General features: G+C 48.9%; 1 protein-coding gene across 9 annotated transcripts in view; it reads left to right on the top strand.

Moving 5' to 3' along the window:
* The first annotated feature begins 1,754 nt into the window (after window positions 1-1,754).
* The window catches only part of MAPT (microtubule associated protein tau), a 57,973-nt gene continuing 35,219 nt past the window's right edge, over window positions 1,755-24,508 (top strand). For 8 of the 9 annotated variants that reach the window (XM_068919473.1, XM_068919472.1, XM_068919468.1 and 5 more), the window contains exon 1: window positions 1,755-1,836. The gene's annotated coding sequence lies outside the window, so the exon portion shown is untranslated. Of the gene's footprint in view, window positions 1,837-15,643; window positions 15,810-24,508 lie in introns of all 9 variants that reach the window. The other variant, XM_068919466.1, reaches the window with a different exon arrangement.

Below are 24,508 nucleotides of genomic sequence, written 5' to 3'. Positions count from 1 at the left end.
AGCAGTCCTGGAGGACTGAACTATGGGGGAGTCGTTGCTGTTGTGTTCCTCCAGGCTGGCAGTACTGTAAGCCACCAGCTGATGCATCTTACTCTTGGCTAGCCTTTGCTGGCAGATCTTCTACATGGCCATAATGTGGTGAGAGTGATGTGCCTGTACATTGGTTGGGACTGGCTAATGATACTTGCCAGTCTGTGACTTCTTGGATCCAAAAGGGACTCGGTGCTTGGTGACCCAAGCAAAGTCAGGCAGGCGAATGTGAGCTTTGATTGAGAGGGCTTCAAGAAGTCCAGATTTGATTATCCAGAATAACTTGTGTTGGGACGTTAAGGCAGGGAGTGTCTTCTGGTTTTTGCCCTCCTCAAAAGAAGAAATGGTCATATTAGAGGAGGAGCAGCTGAGCAGCTGATTGCCAGTGCAGTCAGTCTTGTGTTCCTGGTACATCTGTACCGCCTGTAGGAAGAGCTGCTGTTCCACAATTGGACTCTAGCTGCTTGCACTGTAAGTTCAAATTCAGCTTGTTTTATGTTGTCTCACAAGGATGGATCCCCTCATAGCTTACTTCATTTTACAGTTCCCAAAGCGGTGATATTTCTCACAGAACATGTATTTACCTTGGGGAAATTCTCCAACCAATTTACAGCATAATGTCAATTCATGGCATTCTTAAGCCAGTTAAAAATGGACAGGGGAAAAAAAGGTTTTTATGTCTCGCCCCTTTCTACTGACCTGATAAAACCACCTCATGGCCGCATGTTCAGAAATCCAGATCTCCACCTCGCTCACTGTTCATCATTTGACAGTACTCGTGCAGGTATTAACGCTGCTGTAACACATAAGGGCTCTGGCTCTCCATAGGGCTATGAGACACCTTGAGACCTTTGTTCCAAAACGAGATGGACCATTCCCAACCAGTAGTTGTCTAGTATGCTTTAAACCTCTGGTGCTGCAGGCTCCACATCTGTTTCTCTTTCTCTCTCTTGTGCTGCTTTTCCCTTCCTGACCTGTGTCAGAAGCCTGTCCTTAGATCAGACGCTTGCCCTTGATTTGCACCTGAATGATGCCCGGGGGAAAAAACGAAACCTTGAGCCTGTCTGACAAGGGATCCCTCCTGCAGTTTCTCCACTAAATCCAATTACCAAGCATAGTAACCGTGTAACGCAAGGCAGGAAGGCCATGGTGGGATCTCTGCTGTGTCCATAAGCCTCTGGAGCGCCTGGCTGCCCTCGCAGGTGGAGGGGGATCTTCTGGGAGCAGCGGGGAGCATGAGTTGCCCCTTCAGGTGGGGCTGCATTGGATGGTGGGGCAGCCCCGAAGCTCCTTGCATCACCTGGGGGCAGGAGGTGGGGTAACGTGTCACCTGTCGGCCCCTTCCCACAGGTGTGGGTCCCCCCCGCCCTGCCCCGAGGTGGTGTCCGGGGGAGGCGGCAGCGCGGGAAGGGGCTGAGGCGGCCACCGGCGTAAAATGGCGGTTGGGGGGGGGGAGGAGAGCGCGCGGGCGCCCCCTGTGGGCGGGGCGAGGCGCGCCCCCGCTTCCCGCAGACAAAAGACGGCGCTGGCCCCTCCCTCCCCCTTCCAACCTCTCACCGCGCATGCGCCGGCCTGAGCGCTGGCGGAGGGGCTCTCTGTGTGTGTGTGTGGGGGGGGGTGAGCGCCACTCGGCGCATGCGCCCTGCCTCCCTCTCCACCCCCCACCACCCCCCCCCCCGGCTCGGCGAAGGTTCCGGAGCTCGCGCGCGCCCCCCGCCCCGCCCCCGGCTCGCGCCGCCCCGCCCCGCCCGCGCCGCCGCTGTCACTCGCCGCGCGGCTCCGGTGCGGACTCTCCTGCAGCGGCAGGTAGGCGGCACCGGGCCCCCGACCGGCGGAGGGAGCCTTCGGGGCCGGGGAGGGTATATTTGGGGGGAGGAAAGGTGCTGCGCGGCTGGCCGCCGCTCTCCGCTCGGGCAGCCGCGCGTTTCGCTGTCCCCGTGCTAAAACGCAGAAAACGGGCGGGGGTGGGGAACCCGTTTGAGGGCCCCCCCAAAAAAAAAATTAAAAAATCGCGGAGGGGCGTGTCCCCTCTCCCTCCCGTTACCGGGCCCGGTTATCCGAGGGGGCCGCCCCCTTGCAGCCTGCCCGCTGCAGCAGTGCGAGGGGCGGCCCCTGCGGCAGCGCTGCCGCCCGGCTGCAGGTGCGCGGCGGCGTGGGGGGCGGCCGGGGGAGGGGGGGGGCTTTTTTTGAATTATGATTTCCCCCTTTCCCTCCTTTTTGGCGTTTTTTGCCCCCCGTTCCCTGCGGCAGGTGGGGCTGGGGGGCTGTGCCGGCGGGGCTGCGGCAGGAGGGGTGGGCTGCGCGGTGCCATCTTCTGTAGCCGCCCTCCTGGGAGGCAGGGACCAGCTGTAATTAAAATAATAGTAATTAAAAAAAAAAAACCAAAACCGTGAGGAGAAGGTGTGTCAGAAATCAGAGCTGCCCCTGTTTAGCCTAAAAATTGGGGGTGCCACGCGCTATTGAGGTCACGGTGCCCCGGAGTTGCCTTGCTTTGTTGCATCGCCCCAGATGCAGAGGGGAAAACGTTAACGATACGCTCGCCTAAGGTGGGTTTTAACGCTACTCAAAGGTGGGCTTTTTTTTCAGCCGGGCTGGGGATGCTGGTGCCCACCCCGGCGGGTTTGGGGCAGGAGCGCTCCCCCCTGCTGCGCGTGCCCTCCGTGCCCAAAACCGCTCCGGCCGGGGCGCGAGGCTGGCCCCCTTCCCGGGGTTTGCCTTGTGAGAGGGGTATTTTTTTCCCCTTTAACTGCTGGGCATCTCTTTGTTTTAAGTCTTAACTTCACAGGGGGGAAAGGGAAGTTTTCTCGGCAGGTATTTCCAGGCGCGATGCGTGGCACACCTGCCCTCCTGGCTTTGAGCAATTAAGCCCGTTAAGAGCGATAAGGGCTTACTTCAGGTGAGGGATGGAGATCTCTGCCTGCGTTTTGTCTGCTGTGCTAGTGTAAGGGAGGATTCAGCTGGGAAGATGGTTATTAACACCTCGAAAAGCAGTCCTGCTGGTGGTTGGGAGAGGGCAGCTGCCATCGCTCTAGAGGGAGTTTCTCCTTCCATTTGCTTGCAGTAGCACCACGCGAGGTGCAGCTCCATTTGCAGCGCGAGGCTGGTCTTGCTTGGAAACTGGCTCGCTGGAAGGAGCAGCTGAGATGAGCTAAGCTGTCACTTCAGCAATTTGCATGCAACGTATTTCTTAGTTGCCCTGCATTTATCTGTGTGGATCTAGGCAGATGTCTAAAGCGTGTCTGAATGAATGGGACAAAATTCACTACTGAGAAACACTGATTTGTTCTGCCAAGCAATGGCTGCCCTCTGTGAAGGTTTTCTACCTTTGTTGCCAGTGTCTCAGATTTGGGATGTTTAATCTAGTGGTTTACCGTATGCAGCTCATTTTGTGTGTGTGTTTTTTCTCAAGGTGGACAATGAAAACAGGCTTGTCAATTCTCAGTTGGATATTTACAGGCTGCTCTTGAGAGAGGGAATGTTAAAGTGCCATTTCTTCTAAGAATGGGAAATAATCTAACCCAGTTATGCTTTGTTCCATTGTGATGTGTGAAATGCTTTTTTTTTTTTTTTCCTTCCTCCTGACTGCACATGTAAGGAGAAAAGTAAGGTTGAGGCTTTTCAGTATTTTGTATCAGGTGTGAATTATTCCCCTGGATTTCCTCCTCCTTGGTCTTGATAGAGTAATGATATTTGGAAGGAGGTATGGCTTTGGCATGCTTCCCTGTGCAGTCCCCAGTTGTTAACAGAAGTACCTCATGCTGCTGAACGTCCTTGGAAATTAAGGCTTTAAGCCTTTGGAATTAAGATGCAGGTGGGATGTAGTTTAGTTTTTTTTTTATTTTGTGTGTTTGTGTTTTTTTTTTTTTGTTTGAGACCCAGCTCTTGTGCTCAAGGACAACATGACTTCTCTTTCAGAGGTACCATGGCCTTGGTCGTTTGAGACTCCATCTTCTTCCATAAGGCTTTTTTGCAATATAACAGGATTGTAGAACGGTTAAGTCCTGAACAGGCAGAGCTTAAAATGAAATATCAATGAGCTCAGTTTATTGCAAGATCTAATGGCGAGAAGCTGAACCCTGAGAAACTTGGACTAAAACAGGTATATCTGATTTAATGACAAAGTGTGAAGTGTGCTTGTCATTGTTTGAAGCCTTTAATGAAGACTCTGTGCCCCTCTCTGGGCTGTTTGTTCAGCCCGGCTCTGGAACAGCTTGTTGGTGGTCTGCAGGCTTTCAGGTGAACTTGTTGCAAAGGTCCCAGCTGACATGCTCTCCAGGTGCATTGAGATGATATTTTGCTCTCCTGGGTGGAGAGCACTTTTAGCTATTCCAGAAGGAAACAGACCTGCAGTTCTCAGCAGATAAATCTCCACCTTGTGGGGCAGATGGCATCACAGATAAGGATGTTTCTACTTCATCAAGGCTAGATTAGCTGGGATGAGGCCAAAAGTGTCACAAAGAGGAGACAGGTACCAGTCCTGCAGGTGAAGATGCAGGTGATGAGTGCTGCTTGTTGGGGCTGTAGCCCAGGAATGCAGATCTGGCTCTGCACATATACACAGCAAAAACATGGGCTTTTTAAAAGCCTCATTTACTCTTTTTAAAATGCTGCTTTAAGTATTTTCAGATCATGCTTCTAATTTAATCTTCTGTGTCAGTTCCTCCTGTGGTCTCAGATAGCCTTGCTGCCCTCTGCTTCCAGCCTCTTCCTTTCCAAGGCCCTTTGCCTAAACAGTCCTCCTCCCTCTGTGCTTAATAAACTGCAATTTCAGCAGGACCCAGCTCATCCAAGCAAGCCTTACTTAAACTGTCCTGAAAAAGCAGTGCTGCAGCTCTTGCTCTCACTTCCCTCCTTGAAAGCCGTGGGGAGATAAATCTGTTTTCCCTTCTTCAGGGTAGAAGGGAGGGAAATGTGACATTGCAACAGCTTTTTCCAAGTTGATGCTGGGCCCAGTGCATCTAGTCAGGGTCACCTGGAGCGGGCCAGTAAGGTGGCTTTCCTAATCCTCTGCCTTTTGTGCTCCTCTGCCTCTTTGTGAACACCCCCGTTCTTCGTTGCCTATTTGCGTGCCTCAGTTGCGTTGCCTTCTCTGTCGCTTAGGGTGTCGCCAGCCACAGAGTTTGGAAGGGTTTGGGTACCACATTGTTCCCCGTGTGCTCGCTGGGGCTTGGTAGGATGGTTTTTCTTACAGTGTAGTAGCAGGGAGTAGACCTTTAAATCTTCATTTGGAAGTTGGGCTTTGGAGTGTCATGGGGCTGCTAGAAATGGCTGGGGGAAGGACACATTTAAAATGCAGTTGAGCTGGGCTGTGGTTTATCTTCGCAGCTTCTTCTGAAGGCTTATGCTCGTCAACATCAGAGTAACAAATTGTCCTGGCATTTACAGCAACGCAACTGTAACTGCATTGCCTGTTGGAGTCCCTGCGTTTGCCTGTATGGGTGTTTGGTGTTGCTGTTTGAGATGCTGGTGCTGTGTTGTGTCTATGTCCAAACTTCCAGACAAATCCCTTTTGGTTTGTGGAGCGTTGAAAATTGGATCGTGAAGCAGTGTCTGTGGGGAAGTGCTGAGGGTGGCCGTTCCCTTGTTTCCCAGTAGGAACACTTATTCAGAAGCTGGAAGAAGTTGCCGATTTGAGTTTTGTCTTGAGCAGAATAAGCTTATTTTGCCAGCCCAGTGCACTGATGAGGCTTGTTTGCTCTGTCTGCCCCTTTTGAAGGAGCGCTACTAATTTAGCTGTAGCAACCTGACAATGCTGACACTTGATGAATTAGTCAAAAAAGAACCAGGGCACTGGCTTCAACCCAGCTCCCAGCATTTTCCAGTTTGCTTAGCCTGCTGGTTGGTGAAGTCAGTCAGCTGGCAGGTTGGCTTATTGCTTCCCAGGCTGTATTGGCTGTGTGTAGATGTAGGGCTGAAAAATCAAAGCAGGAAGCTCATAGTGAAGTGCCCTGAACTTGTGACAGGCTCACAGGTCCTTTATCTGGGTGATGTTGAGAGGATGTGCAGTGCATTGCACCCATCTGTTGGAGCTGCTGGAGCAAAGCATAGGTTTAGGAGGGTTGTGGATCTTGTGGCTCTGCATGCAGATAAAGCTGTCAGCCTCTCAACAGTGGAGTTGTATGTTGTGCTTTCTGGGTATATGGTTTGCTCCAAGGTCTGCAGAACTTTGTGGTCAGTGAAAGAGCACTGTGAGTGCTTCCTTGCAAATGCAAAATGGACTTCCCTAACTGGGTTAGAGCAACTGAGATGGTTAAAGAAAATGAGAGGTGACTGCTTATTTCCCCCTGCCTGCCCCTTAGCCAGGTGGAAGTGGAGTGCCAAACTCTGCATAGGACAACATGACAAGGGTCTGACTGAGCTTTATTGCTGGCAGCGTACAGAACTGGGAATGTCCAGGTGAGCTGCTTAATTGACTGTTCCCTTGTGTTCTGCTGTGCTTTGCCCTGCAGTCAGGGCTCCTCAGCTAGGCTCTTCCCCAGCTCTGTCTCAGTGCTTTCTCTCTCTCCCTTGGAGCTGGAGAGTGGCTTGTATTGTGTGCTGTTCCAGTAAGGCTCCCCCACTGTATAGACCCAGCAGTGATCTGATGCTTGTGCAGGGATGGATTCTGCTTTCTTGACTGTTCCCAGTCCCTGGTCAGAGAAGCAGCAGTTGATGTCTTTGGAGAAAGACAGTAGCTCTTAGGAGATCTCTTACTAGTATTGCAATCATATGCAAGCTGGGCTGGCTTTCCAGGTTTCTTTCCCTGCTTCTAGCGTATTCTCTGCTTTCCACCTGAGGAGCTTTCCTTGCTTAACCATGGTATTCAGTCTCCAGAGGTGGGCTGGCATGGCACCTGGGGCTCGCTCCACGGGCATGTCCTTGCAGTTGGGGATGCTTATCAATAAAGTGGACGGTGCTGTAATGCAAGGCTTGCTGGCAGGGCTGTGCTTACCTGGAAAGAAGGGAGGTAATTGCAGAATGAACTTGAGCTGGATTGCTAATCCTTGCAGAGCAGTGCAAAGATGTTCCCACTCATCTTACACCAGTCCCAATAAGAGAATTAGGGTAGATGATCCTGGGCAGAGGTTAGTGGGCTGTCCAGTGAAGGATCCCTAAAGAGGCGACTCTGCCAAAGCTTTGCAGAGCACCAGGCTGGCTCTGCTGTGCCAGAGGCGCAGCCCTCGCTGAATTGAATCACCACTTCTTCCTGAACAAGTGCCTTCCCTGGGTGGAGTATCTGGTCTGTGCTGCATTGCTCTGGTTAGCTTTTCAGCGTGAGTGGCCCTCTCAATCCCAAGGCTCTTTACAGATGACTGGAGAACTGTTTATGACGCTTTAGGTTACCTCTTGCATGTTTTTTAAGGTGGACACAGCTCTGCTGTGCAGAACTGAATGGATCTCTTCTCACTGCAGGATGGGCCTCCATCTGGGAGTTTGAGCTTTGTTTCTCACGGAAATCTGTTGTAGGTTGACTTTCTTAAAGTTCCTGTGAGAAGCATATGCCACTTGCACTGGAGTCTGGGGGAGCTGTATCTGTGCCTTTAGACTTGAGGGGATTTTCTTTGCAAGCCTGAGCCCTTTGTGCTCCTCAGAAATCAATCCACTGTTTTCTCCCTTTCCTTCCAAGTAGTCTGATTAGTAAAGGCAGTTGTTATATGCAGTGTGGCTCCTATTTTCAGTCTCTTCCTTGGATATGTAAAGAACAGAAAAGAGAGTACCAGTGAATGCCTTCTGCTAAGCTAAAAGGATCATCACTGCATTTGGGCTAACTTCTTGCATCTCTGCAGCCTCCTCGCTGAACCTGCCCTGACCCCTGTTGCTAGAACAGAGGTGGCGTGGCCACCTCTGTGATGTGGTATCGTGGTGATGTGGTATCGTGGTGTGGCCATCTCTGCCTCATTTCCCTTCCCCAGTACTCTACTCAGACTGGTTCAGTTTGGCTGGAGGGTTTGAACTATTAGCATCCTGGGAAGGGCAGGTGGGATTTGTCCCTGAGCCATCCTGTTCGGCTGCTCAGTGTGTGCATTGCTCCAGATGAGCTGTAGCTCTTGTCGCTTGTGGTGATGCTCTAAGGTGTGTGGGAAGGGAGAAGACTGAGAGGGGTGTTATTGCAGAAGGTGTGTTATTAAGGGACAGATTACACAAGCCCATAGGAAGAAGGGCTGTGTTCAACTCTGCTGTTCATGGAGAAACTTTAGCACTAGCAAGAGAGGTGATAAAAGTATTAATCTTTTTGAATAGACTGAGTGTGTGTGTGTGATTTTTTTTTTTTTTTTGAACACCCCGCAGTACTGACTTGCAGAGCTTTCTGCCACCTGCCCGTATTACACCTTATGGCTCCCCATCAGTTCCTATCCCAGGCTATCTTGCCTGCAAGTGGCTGATGTAATTTTGGATGGATGTCATCAGTGTGTGAAGTTACTTGCTGCAAAATGAAATTCCTCGAGGTTTGTAAATGGGCTCAGCAACCTTAGCAATAAAAAAATAAAAACCCCTCTTTATTGATGCTTGAGCATGGTCCACCTTAGCAATGTGCATGTTTGTGCCGGCCTGAAAATCCATTTTTCTAAGACATTGTCTTCTGTACCTTGGAAAGAAGTGGTTGCTGGGATGCACTCTTGAAATTGAGATGGGAGGTTGGGGAGGTGTTCAGGGTGGAGAAGCTCTTTCATGCGTAAGAAAAGTTTCATCTCTGATTTAAGCTTGACTGAGATCGTGAGTACATTGGCTCAGTCTGACCCTGGAGGGTCTCGCTCACAAGCAGCTCTGCTCCTTCCTTCTTATAAACGTCACTTCACAAGAGCTCCCTGGTGCAGGGGACGTAGCTGGCCAGCTGCGCACATTGCCAGTTAAGCTGAGGGTAGAGCGAGTCTAGCAAAGTCAAGACGTGAGGCAGTGAGCAGAGCAATGGGCAAGCACTTTTTTTTTCTTTCCTTGTCTGGGTGCTGTAATTTCATGTTTCAGGGTAGCAGGCTTGGTTGCTGGTGGACTAAGACTTTGATGGCGGTTGAGCAGAGGGCTCAAAGGGATATTCTCCGATAGTCAGTGGCGAGCACGGGGACCGCATCAGCTCTTATTGTCTGAGGTGCAGCAAGATGGAAGAGGGACAAGAAGAGGGCAAAAGAGATGGAATAGAGCAAGCTGTGGGCTGAGGAGAGATGTGCACCCTGTCTTTTCCCTCTTGCTCCTCAAGTCTCCTCCCTGGGATGCAGTCAGAGCACCCTGGGGAAAGATGGATTTGGGCATTCCTGGTGCTTGGAGGGTCTGTGTGCTAGAAGGGGCCGTTGGACCTTGATGACTGGAGGTACAGTAGCAGGAGGGGTGTGAGACCAGCAGGAGGCTGTGGTGATCAGCAGCATGTCTGCATGACAGTGTCAGAACTGTGTGTCCAGGCTGAAAATGTTCTTGCACTGGGCTTCTGAATGACAAAAATGTTCCTGTCCTGGTTTGCAGAGCTCAAGGTGAGTGCACTCGTTGTACGGTTTGTTTGAGGATGCAGAGATGACAGAAGGGACGTGCGTGAAGAGGCTTTCACAAGAGAGAGAATATTCTGGTGGGATGAGCTTTCCAGAGGTCACAGTTTGGAGCTTTAGCCTCTGTATTGTGAACGCTCAGGGCTATGTGTCAGTACCGGCTGGCAAGAAGAGTCTCTGTATAGAAATGCTGCTTTTATCTGAAAACATACTTAACTTGGTCTGGTCAGAAGTAAACAAACCCTGGTAGGGCTGAGATTGAAGGAAGAACTAACATTTCTAAAGATTACAAATGCTGTCAGTGCCTTCAGTCTGTTTTTCCTATAAGTCAGTAGAACAGTGGAATTTTTAAATGCTTATGAAACAATATTTGAGCGCTGTTTAAGTGATACCCTGTCAAATCTAGGGACTTCAAGAGGTGTAAGTGTGGCTCATGTTCCTTTCCTAATGCTGAGCCACCTTTTACAAAATGCTGACTGGCTCCATGCAGGTGCTAAGTATTTTATTACCTTACCACTGCAGATCCTACACACGATGGGATAAGAGTTGCTGGGACTGAATTGCCTTTGTGCTTTAAAGGTTAGACCTGTGACTAGAGCTGAATTATGTGGTTGTGTTATAGAAGCAGAGGTTCACAGGCTTTCTGCCAGTAGCTGTCTGTGTCCGTAGCTTGTGGTATCAGACGTTGGATGTTAGTGGGCTCAAGGCTGAGTTTTATTCTGAAAACTGAAATCTGCCTTTCGGGGTTCACTTTCAGCTCCCACTGCCTTTGAATTCAAGGGCAGACCTTACCCCAAGCGAATTCTGCCCTCTGAATTCATTTCTTCATATCTGGTTTCTCCCACTGTCTCCTCATCACGACAAATGATGCTGCCCCAGAGCTAGCTAGAGGGGTTTGTAGAAGTAGCTTTTAACAATGAGCATCTCCAAATTGGATGGAAAACAACATGCTTTTCTCTTGGCATCTTCTGGTGGAATGACTGAGAACCTTACAGGCATATTCAGGCAGAAGTAATAAATACTGCTTTTGGTTATAAAAAAGAAAGCGAGTAAAAGGTTTGGGTAAAGATCTGCTAGAGCTACCGGGTTGCTTGTAGTCGCTCCCTGTCAGTAAGCAAGAGAACAGGTTCAGAAAGGATGGGACGAACATGAGGGTATTGGGAACTAGACCTAATGCTGTGATAAAGGGATGGACTCTCAGGGGCTTTCTAAGGGAAGACTTGCAGGGGTTGTGGTGGTGGACAGGTGATCTGAAAAGGGCAGCTGTGAGATGGAGACAAGAGCCAGTGATGATGCTCCTAGGGTTTAGTTCTCATCCCGAGCAGAGTGTGCATCTCTGGTACCTCCCAAATCTGAGCACCATGTGCACACGCGAGCAATCTATTCTGCCTCTTTTTCTTTCTTGTCCGTCTCTCTGGTTCCTGTCCCCTTTCCCTTCAACTTTAAATCTTGCCTGGCAGACCAAGAGCCATGTTCTTCTGCAGCACCACTGTGAACCTGTCCGAGGCAGCTAACGCTTGCCTGGCCCTTGCCTTGGGATGTGTTAGCTCCAAGAGCTCAGCGCCTGGACTCACTCAGAGCAAATTGGGCGTCAGCTCACTGCAGGATGTTGACAGGTCCCTGATGAGGCCTGTGTTGCCTTCATCTGTGCAGCTGCAGGAGCAGCCAGCTCTGGGTCATCCAGGCTGTTGATTAGCAGGGCAATGGGTGCCGAAGTGCTTAGTGACCCAGAGCCTGTGACTTCACTCCATTTTGTGCTGGGCTTCCAGTGCTTGCTGGCTTGAAAGTCTCCCTCATCTGCAGCACTGCTGAGCTATCATCAGTGCATCCTTGTTTAAGGGTTTTGTAGCCTAATTTGTGTGTGTTTTGCCTTTTCCCTATTTAAGTGTTAGCTGAATTACCTAGTCAGCCCCTCTGTACCCCGAGGTTCCTCTGGGCCAGAGGGAAAGAGTCTGGAATACTGTTTAATGGGAAAGCATTTGTTACTGCTTCATCTCTCAGATATGGTCGCTGCTTTTCTTGTGCCTAATAAAAGGGTTCATTGTTGTGGCAGTCTGAGGCCTGTGCTCAGATCTGAAGCATGTTTTATTGTCACTGTTGCTCATGTACCCCCGTTATGGAGGGGTTTTTGACTCCCTGGGTCTGCTTGCTACATTGAAACACCCAAGAGCCTCTTTGTGCTCGTTTCAGTCCTTAAAGGGAGGAATCCTGTATTGTGGTTGTAGTGGTGTTTGTGCTAAGATGAAAAGCACCTTCCCACTGCTCATGGCAAAACAGCTTGAAATGTCTTGGATGAAAAATTAGGAAGTCGTCGTTAGCAGGAGGGAGTTAGACGTACCTGGGTAATGCTGAAGATAGATCATCTGATTGCTCTTTGGGAATGTATAAAACGAGCTTTGGAACTGAGTAAGGATCACTGGGCACTAGAAAGTCCTGTTGCTGTAGCCTGCAGAGAGGGAAATACCTGAACACTTCCCATCTATGAAGACAGGCTGTCCCATAAGGTGGGTAAAGCTGTCAGACTGCAGTCAGGGGTTTGCTTTGCCTCTGCCTCATCTCACTTTAAGGACAGAACCTAGCATCTTCCACCAGCAATAAACTTGCGCTGTGCCTGCCTAGATAAGTAATGACAGAGCATTGTGGCTCTAGGTGTGGTCAGAGCCTTTTCAAAATAGTCTCTGTTCGTGTACTGCAATGAAAAGCAGCGCTAAAATATCTGTAACCCTGTTTATTCCAGCCTTTGTATTAGTGATTTGGAGAAGAGACCATGACCTTACAGAGAGCATGAATGAGTCCCTTGTAACCTGAGACCTGGAGCAATATTATTTTAAGCAAGAAGTAAGGCTCTGAAGCTGGCTGTCCTTTCATGCATATCATATGTGTGACAGCAGAGCTGCATTTAGAGCTGAAAGGGGATGAAATCCTTGAGGAGACTGACTGCACCTTATTTTTAACAGGGGAAGGTTGAACCTGAATTCCTGGACTTGGGGCAGTCTTAAATTTGGACAAATTTGACTGTTCATCCCTTCTGGAAAGGCAGATGGGCTTCCGTCTGATTCCTGTGCAGGATGAAACGGGCACAGATTCCGATTCTAAACTTGCTGCTTATGCTTTAGCCTTTGGGATGGGAAGGGTAACAGTTAATGGTTTTGCAACTCCCTTTGGCCGAGTGTTTGGTCTGGGTTACCTGTTCACATGGATTGTCACTGTTCGCACTGCCTACATCTGCTTTTATTGCAATTCCCTTCCTCAGCGCTATACAACTGGACTGAAAGCAAGACAGAGACTGTGACCTGAATGTCATCCTGAGTGACCAAAACTATGTGAAGACCAGCTTGAGAGAGACATCTGAGTGCTCAGCTGGGATGTATTTTGCGTACAAAGACTCTTATTTGCTGTCATTCACTGTCTGCCTCTTGAAAATCCTTGTTTGTCTTGTGCTTCAGCATGGTTCACATTGGGCTTGCTGATTATGAAAAATAAAGTTGAAAATGCAGATTCTGAGTTTTTATTTTTCTGGAAATAAGCTCTGGTGCACGAATTCTGCTGACTTATGCTGGATGTCTAAAGATGTTATTGTCTGCCCATCTCCCCATGCCTGTCCTGCTCTTGTACCTAGCTGAAAATGCAGCACATCTCGCTTCTGCTGTTCGTGGCATATGGCGTATGAAACTTGGAGCACTAAAACATGCAACAGTGACCTGAACTGTTGCAGCCCAGGAGGAAGCAAAGTCTGATCAGCAGCCTTCTGCGACTGGAGCAGTAACTTGCCAATGCACAGTGAAGCAAGACCCTGTTGCCATAGTCACCCCTCTCCCCGGCACTGATTTCATTGAAACCTCCCAGTCCCTGCTAGCTCACAGTGTTGGATGAGGCACTCTGCCCTGTTCTCCTGCTGATGTTTTTCCTGGGCTTGTCCAGATTAAGATTTTCTTTCTGTGTTGATCTTCTCCTTATTGCCCCTTTTCATAGCAATTAAAAAAACAAACAAACAAAAACTGAACACACTTTAAATTCTGTTCTATAGATCAGCCTTGATATAGAGCATTTTGAGGAGCAGTGTTTTCTCGGCTGTTCTGCAATAAAAAGACAATGTAGATCTAAGCGTACTGGAAATGCTCGATGAACGTCCTCTTGTTTTCGTTTTGTTTAAAAAGCCGAAGGATGCAAAGGACATCCAGGAAGTGCACTCTGACTTTTGACCTCCTCCAAAGGCTATCCTAGTAATGAAAAGCAAGGTAATGCAGGAAAGCTGGACAGACGCTAAAATCTTCCTCTCCAACCTCTGTGCTGTTGCAGAGTGGTTGCTGGTGATGAGGAGGAGTCATGTTAGAGGCCAGAAAGGTTGAGAGAGCTATCCCATGCATTTATTTCTAGGGTAAGAAACTGTTGTATCAAGAACTTTCCCTCTGTTTGTGGAAAGACTGTCCTGATAAGGTATTCTGCTGCTGTCCAGTGCTGTTGGTTGTCTTCTAGTTACTGGAATTGGACACTCGGGCCAAAGGGTATTTGGCACTCTGTTTGGGTATCAAGTGTCTAGAAGTAATTGGTTGGTGAAATGCGCAACTCTAGGGCAAGCTGGGTGGTGATTGTTTGTCACGGATGTGCATTGAGACCTGTGTTCCCCCAGCAGCATTAAGCTGTGATTTTTCAGGCAAGCTGGTTATGTCCATCCTTTATGTACATCTGAGACACTCGCCTGGGCTCCTTGCCCTCGCTGAGGGCAGCGATCGTCTCTGCTTGACAGAAGTGCCCGGCCGCCCTATCCGTCACTCCCTGTTCCTTGTGGCGGTAGTAGAAGCCTCTCTGCTCTGACATGCTGGACACTGCCTCTGCGTCAGCAATCTTTGCAGCCAGGACCTCTGCGGATTCGGATTCCATAGAAGTAAAATAGTGCTGCCTAGGAAAACTCTCCTGACTTGGCTTCTTCCCTAGGACAAGCTTTCTGTTGCTGCAAGAGCGATGCCAGCCAGGGTGGTGTGACGGTAGCTGGAGCAGATGGTGCTGTTGTCATGGTTTTAATTCTAGCCATGTGTTGAAACAACTCCGAATAACTTAAGAAATGAAAGGCCCAGCCCAAGAAGACACCTTGAATGTTATCCTTGCCCCAAGAAAATCTCTTGCAACATTAGTGTTTGCAGCACTTTCCTGGCTCTGTAGCGTGTGCTCTGACTAGGATCTGCAGAGGTGCACTCGTGTTTGTAGGCTAGAGCTGTGACATGGTGAATCTTTTATATTTAATATCTTCATTACTGTGCCGGCATGAAATATTCAGAGAACTTCTGCATAGGCTGTTCCACCAGGATGCAGCAAATGTTGTCAGTACTGTGAAATCAAAGAAAGAAAAACAGATGTGATCAAAGTAAGCAATAAATAGTTACTTTGCATCTCAGCAGCATCCTTCTGCAGCCGGAGGCAAAACAGGGAGGGGCTCACGATGCAGCTGGGTGGTAGCTGGTGCTGGTGTGGTGCTCGCCTCCCGTGCTGTCCCCTCTGCCATGTTGTATTGGTGCTCCAAACCTGGGCTGAGATGGTCCACAGCACTAATATCACAGAAAGCTTCTTTGGCTTGTAAGAGGTTCAGTTTCTGGAGGTTTAGTGCCTTGAACCACCTCCCAGTGGGGGGTCAGAAAAGCATTAGTGGGGTAAGGAAAAGGGTTAGGACCAAGCAGCGCTGTCCAGGATTGGCTTCTGCTGCTGTTGAATTGCACCCTTACTCTGCCCAGTTTTGAGGTAGGGCCCTTGCTCTTTGTGTCTTCTGTAGTCGAAGCATTGACTGCTCTGAGGCCAAGGTATCTGTGTTTTCACCACCTAATCTGGGTGCTTCCCATGGTGCTGCAGTGTGTGCACGTGTCACTCTCTTGGCTGAAGTGGAGGGCAGTAATAAGTACCCAGATTTTCAAGTCCGTTCACACATGCAAGCGAAGCTTCCTTCTCATGGCACCCTCTTAAGTAACGAGCCTCCTAGTTGTACAATGATCCCTGCTACCTAGTGTCAGCAGCGTTTGACATCCTGGTTTCTGTTCTCTCTCTTTGCTTTGGGCTCTGCGTTTTATATACTTAAATGCAGAACGTTTAACTTCAGCTCTTCAGTGCAGAGTATGCTGGTGGTCTGTGTGCAAATGACTCAGGGCTGACGCTTGATCCCATGTTCACACCAGGTTTCAGACGTTTCTCTAGCCTGTGACTCCTGTGCACCAAGTGGATCCTGTTGTACGTGTGCTACTACGGAAGGCTGCAAAGAAAGGAAATCAGCAGAGGGCTTTGGTTTTCGGGCCGGCTGTCATCTCTGCTGGGTCCTGCAGCACACGGCTGTGCTGCAAAGCGGTAGGTTGTAAAATGGAGACGGTGCTTGAGAGCTCACATTTTGATGAACAGCAGAGCTGCTTTCAAGGAATTGCTGCTCGCTAACCTGCTAGAAGCATATTTTCCTCGTGCTTCAGTTGCTGTGCTGTCTCGGCAGCCGGCATGGATGTTTTGACACCCTTTCGTTTATCTGAGGGTGTTTGGTGGCTGGCCGGCTAGCAAATAAAGAGTGAGTTTGGGGGTATTTTTCAGCTCCTGGATAGCTGAACTGCATTTCAGGAGCTTAGTCTGGGAACCCAAGAAGGGTGTGACCGTGCTCACTGCGCAAATTGCCTGTGTCTGGGAAATGGGGGCGAACCTTTATCTGTGAGCCTTTCCCTGCCCTGGGATGTGTTTTGGTTCCCACTGAAGCATGAAATAAGCCCTGTCAGTTTGTTTCTGACCTCACGTTAATGAAGAAAACTCTGATAACCATGAGAAACTGCTGGCCACACTAATAGTCCTGCTTGTGGTAGATTGCAAGCGTCCCAAAGCCAGATGAGCCCTGCCGAGCTCCTTTTACCAGACTGCTGTGTGAAAAGGATCGTACTCGACTGCTTATCATGGGAACATCCTTTATAATTGTTCCTTATGAGTGATGGGGAGGACAGCAGCAGCTGCCAGTTAGTGGAGATGAATGTCTGTTTTCCTTTCTTCAGGCAATGCAGTCTCTCAGGAAAGCAATTTCTTCCTCCTCGTGGTGTAATTTGCCAGCCAAGGTAAAACAGGCTTTTGATGGGGCAGGACGCTATGATGCCATTGACTATCCTAATTCGTAAACTCCCCAGCAGCATTTTGTGGAACTGTGCTTTCCTCTCTTTTCCCTATCTCCTTCCATGCACATGCTAACAGTAGTTTTCTTCTATTGCTGGAAAATGACACGTTACGAATACATTGACTTGGATGTTCTGTTATCACAGGGCAGGTATCAGGAGCAAAATACACGCTAGTCTAATGTCCAGAGTAAGCAAGCCCTTGTGTGTGCGAGCTTATGTGAAGAGTCTTCCTGGAGATGCCAGGACTGTTTATCTGGTGGCATGGAGGAACATCTGAACGAGCCGTGCTTCAGTATTAGAAGAAGAAGGGCCAAGAACACAAAGCGTCTTTTTGAGACAAGACTTTCTGGGGAGTGGGCAAAGCCTTATAGACTCCTCCTAACTCTCAGTGTCAGGCACTCATCACATTTCCTTGCTTTTTAACTGAATGTGAGAGGGGCCCCTCTCTTTCCGTTTGCAGTAACATGGGGCTGAAACTTTTCTCCCCCCACCCCTTTTTGATCTGAAGGGGCAGTTTTCCTTCCCTGCTGGATTCTTTTCGGTCGCAGTGGGGAGCCTGGGGGAGCAGCTCTTTCCAGTAACAGGTGAGACCGTCCCTGGACTTTGCCGTGCTGCCATGTCTAGCAGCCAGCCACACCTCAGCATGCAGCGGAGCCTTTGAAAGGCAGCGTTGGGGGAGTATTACGCTGCCACTGTTCTTTGTTAAGTGAATAACGAATAGTGCAAGACTGAGCGCTCGGTGAGCCTGCCTTAAACCTGCAGCAGCAGAAAATGTGCTCTGATTTCCAAAGGGTGGGGCTGAGCCTGGGATAGGAATTGTTGAAAAGAATTAGCTGGTAAATAAGATCTTGTACCATCTCTTTGATCCGCTCTACGTGTCCAGCTGCTTAAAGGCTTCGCAAAGCAAGCAGGATTTTGGGGGAGGAAGAATTTATCCGCCCGTAGACCATCTCATAGCTCTGTGAAAAGCACAACTGCAAGATACTCCAGCAGGGGGCTGGGCAGAAATCCAAAGGTAGCCTTGCAAATCCCTACTAAAGAGGCTTCTCTTCCTTCTATTCATGAAGAGCCTGCTGAACAGAGAGAGCAAGCTTTAGAACTACGGGTGCTTCCTGCTTTGCTGCTGGGTAAGTCCCTCTGATCAGAGCTTTAATCTAGCTAAAGTTAGTGGACTTAGAGACAGCCTGATCTTTGCATCACAACGCGGCATGGGAAGTGCGATCCAGAGTGCCAGTACTTCCATTGGTAGCAATCACCCTTTAATGCCTCCTTGTAAGCGCACAGAAAAAGGCTATGTGTATGGGGGGGCTGCTGTTGTGGTGTTACAAAAGGTTGGTTTTGACTTTCAGTTAAGCCAAACAAAAGGGAAAAAAGGAATGTAGGAAGCAGTAAAAGATCAAGGAAGCAAGGTACTAATAGCAGCCAGAGATGCTACAGGTTGATGTGGAAGTGCACAGCTTTCAGTTGGTGGAGCCATACTGCCTCCTTCCCCTCTTCTCTGGGCTAATGCTTTTTGGGGACCGCTCCTCAATGGGAAGTTTAAACCTCTGTTTAGTGTCAGCATGGCCAGCTAAGCCTCAGAGGAGGAGGTGATGACCGAGAATGACTGCTGCCACTCATAGCGGTCCATGGTTGTGCGTTCCTCCTCCCGTCTGTAACGCTGTCCTAGTCTGTACGCTGTTTTGCTGTATCAGGAAACCTGAAGTCTCTAAACACTTTTTAACTTTATGGTAGGCCTGGCAGAGTCCCTCCAACATGGGGCTTTGCTGCAACTAGCGTCACAAACGTTAGTTAAAAATGAGTTCAGCCTCATAACCTGGTTAGGGATTTCTCCAAGCAAACGGGTCTTCAGGGCCTCACCGCCTCTGCTGACGCACACATCCTTGTAGCCTCAGTTGGGATCTTTCTCTGTTTTCCCCTACTGAAGTGCTGCTCCAGGGAGCCCTTCCCTGGAGGAGGAGGATGGCGGAAGAGGCAGCACAGCTGGGAGGACAGAGGTTGCACTATCTGTGGGGAGCCTGGCTTCCCCTCTGGTTTGTCCCCAGTCTGCTTTGTGACAAGGCTTTTCACCTCGTTTCTCCTTGCAGGGAAGATGGGGTAATGATACATCTTTTGTAAACCACCTTGTGCTTCTGTCAATAGAGACTAATCCAAGATTTAGGTTTCATGTTCCTACATTGCACAATACTTGTATATGTTCCCTCATGCAATTTCCAGCAAGTTTCTATTCCTGGAAGGGGCCATGTTGTGGTATCCTTTTATTTGGGCAGAGAAGAGACATCCAGATAACTGTTTCCTGACTCCCGCTACTCCGGCTGCTTAGGCCACGGGCTGGAGTTGTGTGCCTGAGTAATCCGGTCTCATAATTGCCACCCTGCTTGGAGGCAGCTGCTGAACTGGGCCTAAGCTGATTTGGGATGGCAAATTCTGTTAGTTTAATTCTCAGCAACGCTGAAGAACTTGTCAGCACACGACTATCCCTTGGCTTTTCTCTGGCTGTGAGCGTGCCCTGGAGTCCTTTGCTAGCTGGTGACCCCCAGCAGTTGGCTTGCACGACTGCTGGCTGTGGAGAGCTTTGATTTGAAAGGGCCATTTACTGTTGGGTCCCTGAAATCTTGCATCTTTGAACCCAGCCCTTCTCTTCCCTTTTAATGCTGTTCTTACAGAATTGTGGCATCTCATCACGTGGGGTTTCTTTGCCCTCAGTGTTATCACCCTCCCTTGTCCTCGTCTTCCCAGACTTGATAATAAGGCAATTAAGTATACTGCCAGTGTGGGTTTGAGGGAGAGGGCTCAGGGGACTGTAACCCCAGTCAGCCGGCCCCAGCCATCCCAGTGCCGTGTCTCATCCTGGTCACTTGGCTGTGTCTGAGAACGTTCCTCTCGTGATGCTCACCTGCTCTGTGTGGCTCTACAGGACGGCTCCGCTGCAGCTCTGCGCTGTCCCTGCCGGCACCACCCGCGCTGCGACGTCAGCTGCATCTCACCTCCCTGAGCCCTCCCGGTTTGAGAGCCGCTTCACTGGAGCGGTTGGCCTTTATAGCAGGGGAAGGCCATGTCTCTGGCGTTCACCAAAGCTGCATTCGTATTCGTGCCCCTTTGGGAAACACTGTAGAATTAGGTGGATTTTCTCAGGGCTGGTGGAGATGCATCATGTGAAGTCCTTGAATGGGGCATCTGCCATCTCTTCTTCTGTTCTCATATCGTTAGTTGGTGTGGGAGATCTTCATTGCCTTGTTGCTCAGTAACTTTCAGGTCCCAAATAGGTGTGCATAAAGCACCCCTGCTGTGATGAGACTCCCCTGTTCGTCAAAGCTGCTCTGTAATGGACCAAAACCCAACTCAAGTCTGCACGGAAGGTCTCCTGTCACCAGGGAGAGATGTCAAAAGTCCCAGGCCTCCAAGGAGTTAGTTATGCTATAATAAGGAAAAAAATATTAAAAACAGTGGAGAAAAATGCGCTTTTGAAACTATTTCTTTTGCAGCTCCCTCCTGTTCTTCTAAGAGACACTCATCCTTCTTTGTACCCCAAAGGAAGTTTTCCAGCCTCTAGACTAGATAACTTGAAACTCCATATACTTTCTCTTGCTTGCTGCATAATAGGCAGTGCTTGCGATTAATGAGATAACTGCCCATATTCCTTCATCTGTCAGCTTCTGGGAAAAACAGTACTTGGAAAAGTACACAAAGGAGATGAAAAGGAAGTTGCTTATGAATTATGAACAGCCTTTCAGGCTGATGTTATTTTACAAGGCTGTCACTTCATTTTAATTGAGTAATTCAAATGGAATCATGCTTTTTTTTAAAACCCTATTCCTGTTTGATCACCTTTCGGAGGTTACACTTAGATAGCTCATGTTAGTTGAATTTTCATCTTTCAAGTAACAAGACTGGAGGCTTGCTGTCCTTACTGCTTAAGTAATGGAGAAGTAAGACATTCCTGCGGCTGAGCTCAGGACACAGTAGCCGAGCGGCTCTACTCCATCATTGTCTGGAAATTAGCTGGATCCCTCTGTGATTGCGTGGACCCTTAGCAGTTTGTGGCTGGTAGCACAACTACTCAGATGGACCCAGTGATGAGTACCAGAGTGTGCAAATCTAGCCAGTGTCCCTCAAAGCGTTGCACTTACCTTTTGCTGAAATGTCTCCTTTCTCTATTTTCTTATCAGTGTGCAGCTAGTAACACCCCTCCTCCCCCCGCAACTGCAAACAGATCTGTCCCTGTCTAGTCTGTTTTGGGGTTTGGGCATATGTGAATCAAGCCATTAGTTCCCAGGCTTGTGATTGCTGGAGCTGTGCACTTTGAATATCTGCAGATCCAGGCTCTACCTCTTTCTGGGTGACATAGGATAACCCTGTAACCAGTTAGAAACGGCTGCTGTCGGTCCACATCCGTCCCGTCAGTCAGTGGTTCCCTGGGGCCGCAGTTGCAGTCCTGCATGTCTTGGGGCCGGCGGGTGAGTGGGGTGCAGGTGCTGACCTGCTTTCCTGGAGGAGCGTCGGGGGAGCGCTCATCTCCTGGCACCAGAAGGGTTGCAAGGATGCATTTTCATGCTCCTTTGTGACAGCGCTAATGATGTCGTCTGGCACAGACTACGCAAGGCTGAGTGCCACCGAAGCACAGCTGTGTGGTCCCCGGCATCTGCTTTCTTCCCCCTCCACCACTGGCCCGTTTTCAATAGGGTACGTTGTTTTCAGTGCTGGTTTTATTTACTTTCATTGCAGAGAAACCTTGTGCTAAGGGATTAGGACTTCAGGCTGCTAGACTTAAATTTGGGATCTAAATCTTCCCAGGTGGAGAGTGCTGGAGGCTTTGTGCATGGTTTACTACTGTTTAGCCTGAGCAGCAGCAGCGAGAGGGATCTGCTGTGTCTTTGTGCTGGGTGGAGATGTGTCCTGATTGCTATCCAAAAAGACGTCCAGGGTGCCTGGTGCTTGGCATGCAAGAATTGCTGCATCAGAGCAGGCATGGGACTGCCTGATGCCACGTGGCCTTCTGCTGTGCAGCTCAGAGGGATCGTCAGATGGGAGAAGCATGCCACTTCATGGGAGAAGTTTCTTTCCAACATTATGGGCTGGTTTATGCCCTAAATACAGGGCTCAAATGTGTTCTAGCTGGGAACTTCTCATGTATTTTGTTCATTTATTGGCTTGGTTTACTTTTTCAATCCTGGTTTGCATAGGCCTTCCCCTTTCTCCTTCCCTCTTTGTGAAATAGTATTTATAGCAGTTCTTACAGTTCCTCTTGGAGAAAGGATGCGGCAGTTGTTTCGTTTGGACCTGTTTTCACGTGTGGGTTGTTCTGGGGGGGTTTGCCATGAATGGAGCAGTTGTATTTACTCAAAACAGGGCCACCCCAGCTGTGCTACAGTAGCTTGTATTTCCGCTGTCAGACCAGACCAAGCCATTGCATTCATGCCTTCAAGCCTGACAAGCTGTTTAGAAAATAAATTTGCAGAATGGGCAGTGGAAGTAGAGCAGCGGTGCTTTCATTTCTGACTCACTTCTCCAGGGCACTAATGCAGGACAGCGTCAGGGATGCGGCTCTGCTGTCTTGAGCCGTGATCGTGACATCTTGCAGGCTGGCCGTGGGCTGGCAGGGAAACCTTTATGGGTACTGGAGAAAAGGCAGTATGCGATTTTGCAGGCGGTGTGGGAACCGTCACATAAAGCTGATAGGCCTCGCTGTCAGGTCTCTGCAACCTCCTGGGAAAGCAGTGATGTCGCTTTTAGTATCCTTGCCAAATTCCACAAGGAAAATTATTTTTTTCCTCTTTAAATCTCTTCTGGACTTTGAACTGACTCTTAACAGCTTTTGCTTCCTGTCCTAAACTTCAGTGATGTTGATGGCTGTTAAAGGATTACTTCATTTCACTTAAGGCTTTTTCTTGCTGGAGATGCGATCCCGTAGGCTTTGGGCTCTTTGGGATGTAAATTGCTTCTGGAGCTATTTTGGCTTTTAGCCCCTAACGTTTTGTACAAAACATGCCTGCAGGGATTGTTCTGGGGCCAGGTTCAGCCATGAGATGCTATTCACACACTGCGAGAGAGTTGCTCCTGGTTACCGCGGTATTGAGCTTAATTCGCTGTGTCATGGAGCAGAGCTGTGTCTCGGAGTTGCCGGTGGCCTGAATGCCATGAGCCACCCTGCGCCCCCACTGCTCCACCGATGAGTCCACGCGCACACCTCTGGCCTGCCCTAGTTAAAGAAAATAGGAATGTTTGCTCCCACTCCTCTCCGGATTGCAGTGCTCTCAGGTTGAGAACAGCAATACACAATTCTCCAACCAGTTACAGGTTTGGAGGCCAATATTTTGTATTCCTTTACCGCTGGGAAAGCGACTCCAAGTCTGAGAGTGAAGTATACGGTGTCCCAGTCCGCATCTCATCTTAACACTGATGTGAACAGCAGAACTATTGCATTGAACAATAAAACTATTGCATTTGATGGCAGGAGACTGCAGAGCTCTTATTGGTTAAGCTTAATTCTCTTGGAAAGTTGGGAAGACTGGATTTGTGCTGAGAGACTTAAATAGGTTGCATATATAGAGCAAGCATCAGAGGTACAGTTGGACTGAGCACACACTGCTGCTGCCAGAAGTCAGCCTATTTCTTGTACTGCTGGCAATAAAACCTTTGCACACCTAGTTGCCTCCTTGCATGCCTTGTTGCACAAACTGCCTTGCTCAAATACGGCAGTTAAATATGCCTCTTCTCCCAAAAGGCAGGCTGGGTGTGAAAAACGTCAAATTTGGAGGAGCTGTTAATAATGGGATAGGCTGTTGCTCTTTAGATAGTGTCCCTAGTCGGCAAGAATAGTTCTGCTGGAAATGGATAAGATTCTTACGAGGGTTTCTGCTTTATCTGCCATGCAGAGGGTGCTGCTGAAGTTTATCTCTATGCAGCTATCCTTGGACTCATTATTCGTTAGTGAACTATTGCTTCAGGGTGGGGCTGGTTTTACAGTTTTTTCAAACAATTTTTCCCTTAATATTATGTTTTTACCCAAGAGGGATTTCCGCTTCCTCCTATTTGAAAAGAGAGGAAAAAAAAGAAGGATTATCGTTATATAATTTTTTTTTTCAAAATTCTAAGTAGTTTCTCAGCTGTGCAATTTTCAGACCATTTTTTCTTTAAAAAGAAAAAATCTCATCTAAAATATGCCATTTTAATAAAGTTTAAATTCCATTTAGTCATAGGAATTCATTACCTGAGTGAAAACCTGAAGCAGAGTTGAAACGCTCCAGCTAGAACAAGGAAGTGTTTTGCTTATAGGCAGTTTAGTCTTGCTTCTTGGTTTCAACGGGACAGATCTGTCCAAAAATGTGTGCATCAGTACAGTGTGGAGTTTGCTGTCAGCAGCGCTTCTAGCCGATGGAGTACAACAGATGAAAAAAAAAAAGAGGAAGAGAAAGAGGTTCAGCATCCATCAGAGAGGCATAAAATGTCTGTAGAGATAACATTCCTGGTGAATATAACTGCACGATTATACGGCCTGTGTATTTCAAATTCTGCTGGGAGAGCTTTGCAGCTTAGAGATGATGGTGGCAGTGGCTCCCTCGTACTTACCCGTGGAATCGTTTCGTGTGCCTACCGTTATTTATTTACTTATCTGGTGCTGATGACATTTCATCAGCCCCGTTGTAATGGGTTTGAATCTTAGCCACGCCAGGCCTCGGAGGGCAGGCTGGTAGGACACGTTTCCTGAGCTCCTTGCAGGGAATGCTTTGTATGCGCGGGAGGGTCGGTGGTTGTGTGAGAGACATCTGTTGAGTGGGCATTTTTTCAGCTAAAAGCAAAATGCTGTGGGAGCTGTGTGCTCCATGCGGGAGCTGTGTCCCCCTCTCTGCCCTTCGGGTCACGCTAATTTGAGGAGTTTTTGTTCTTCGCCGCCGCTGACTGCCG

Source organism: Struthio camelus, chromosome 25 (assembly GCF_040807025.1).
Source record: "Struthio camelus isolate bStrCam1 chromosome 25, bStrCam1.hap1, whole genome shotgun sequence".
Lineage (NCBI taxonomy): Eukaryota > Metazoa > Chordata > Aves > Struthioniformes > Struthionidae > Struthio > Struthio camelus.
The sequence above is the reverse complement of the archived record's forward strand: the minus strand, read 5'-3'. Positions and strand labels throughout refer to the sequence as shown.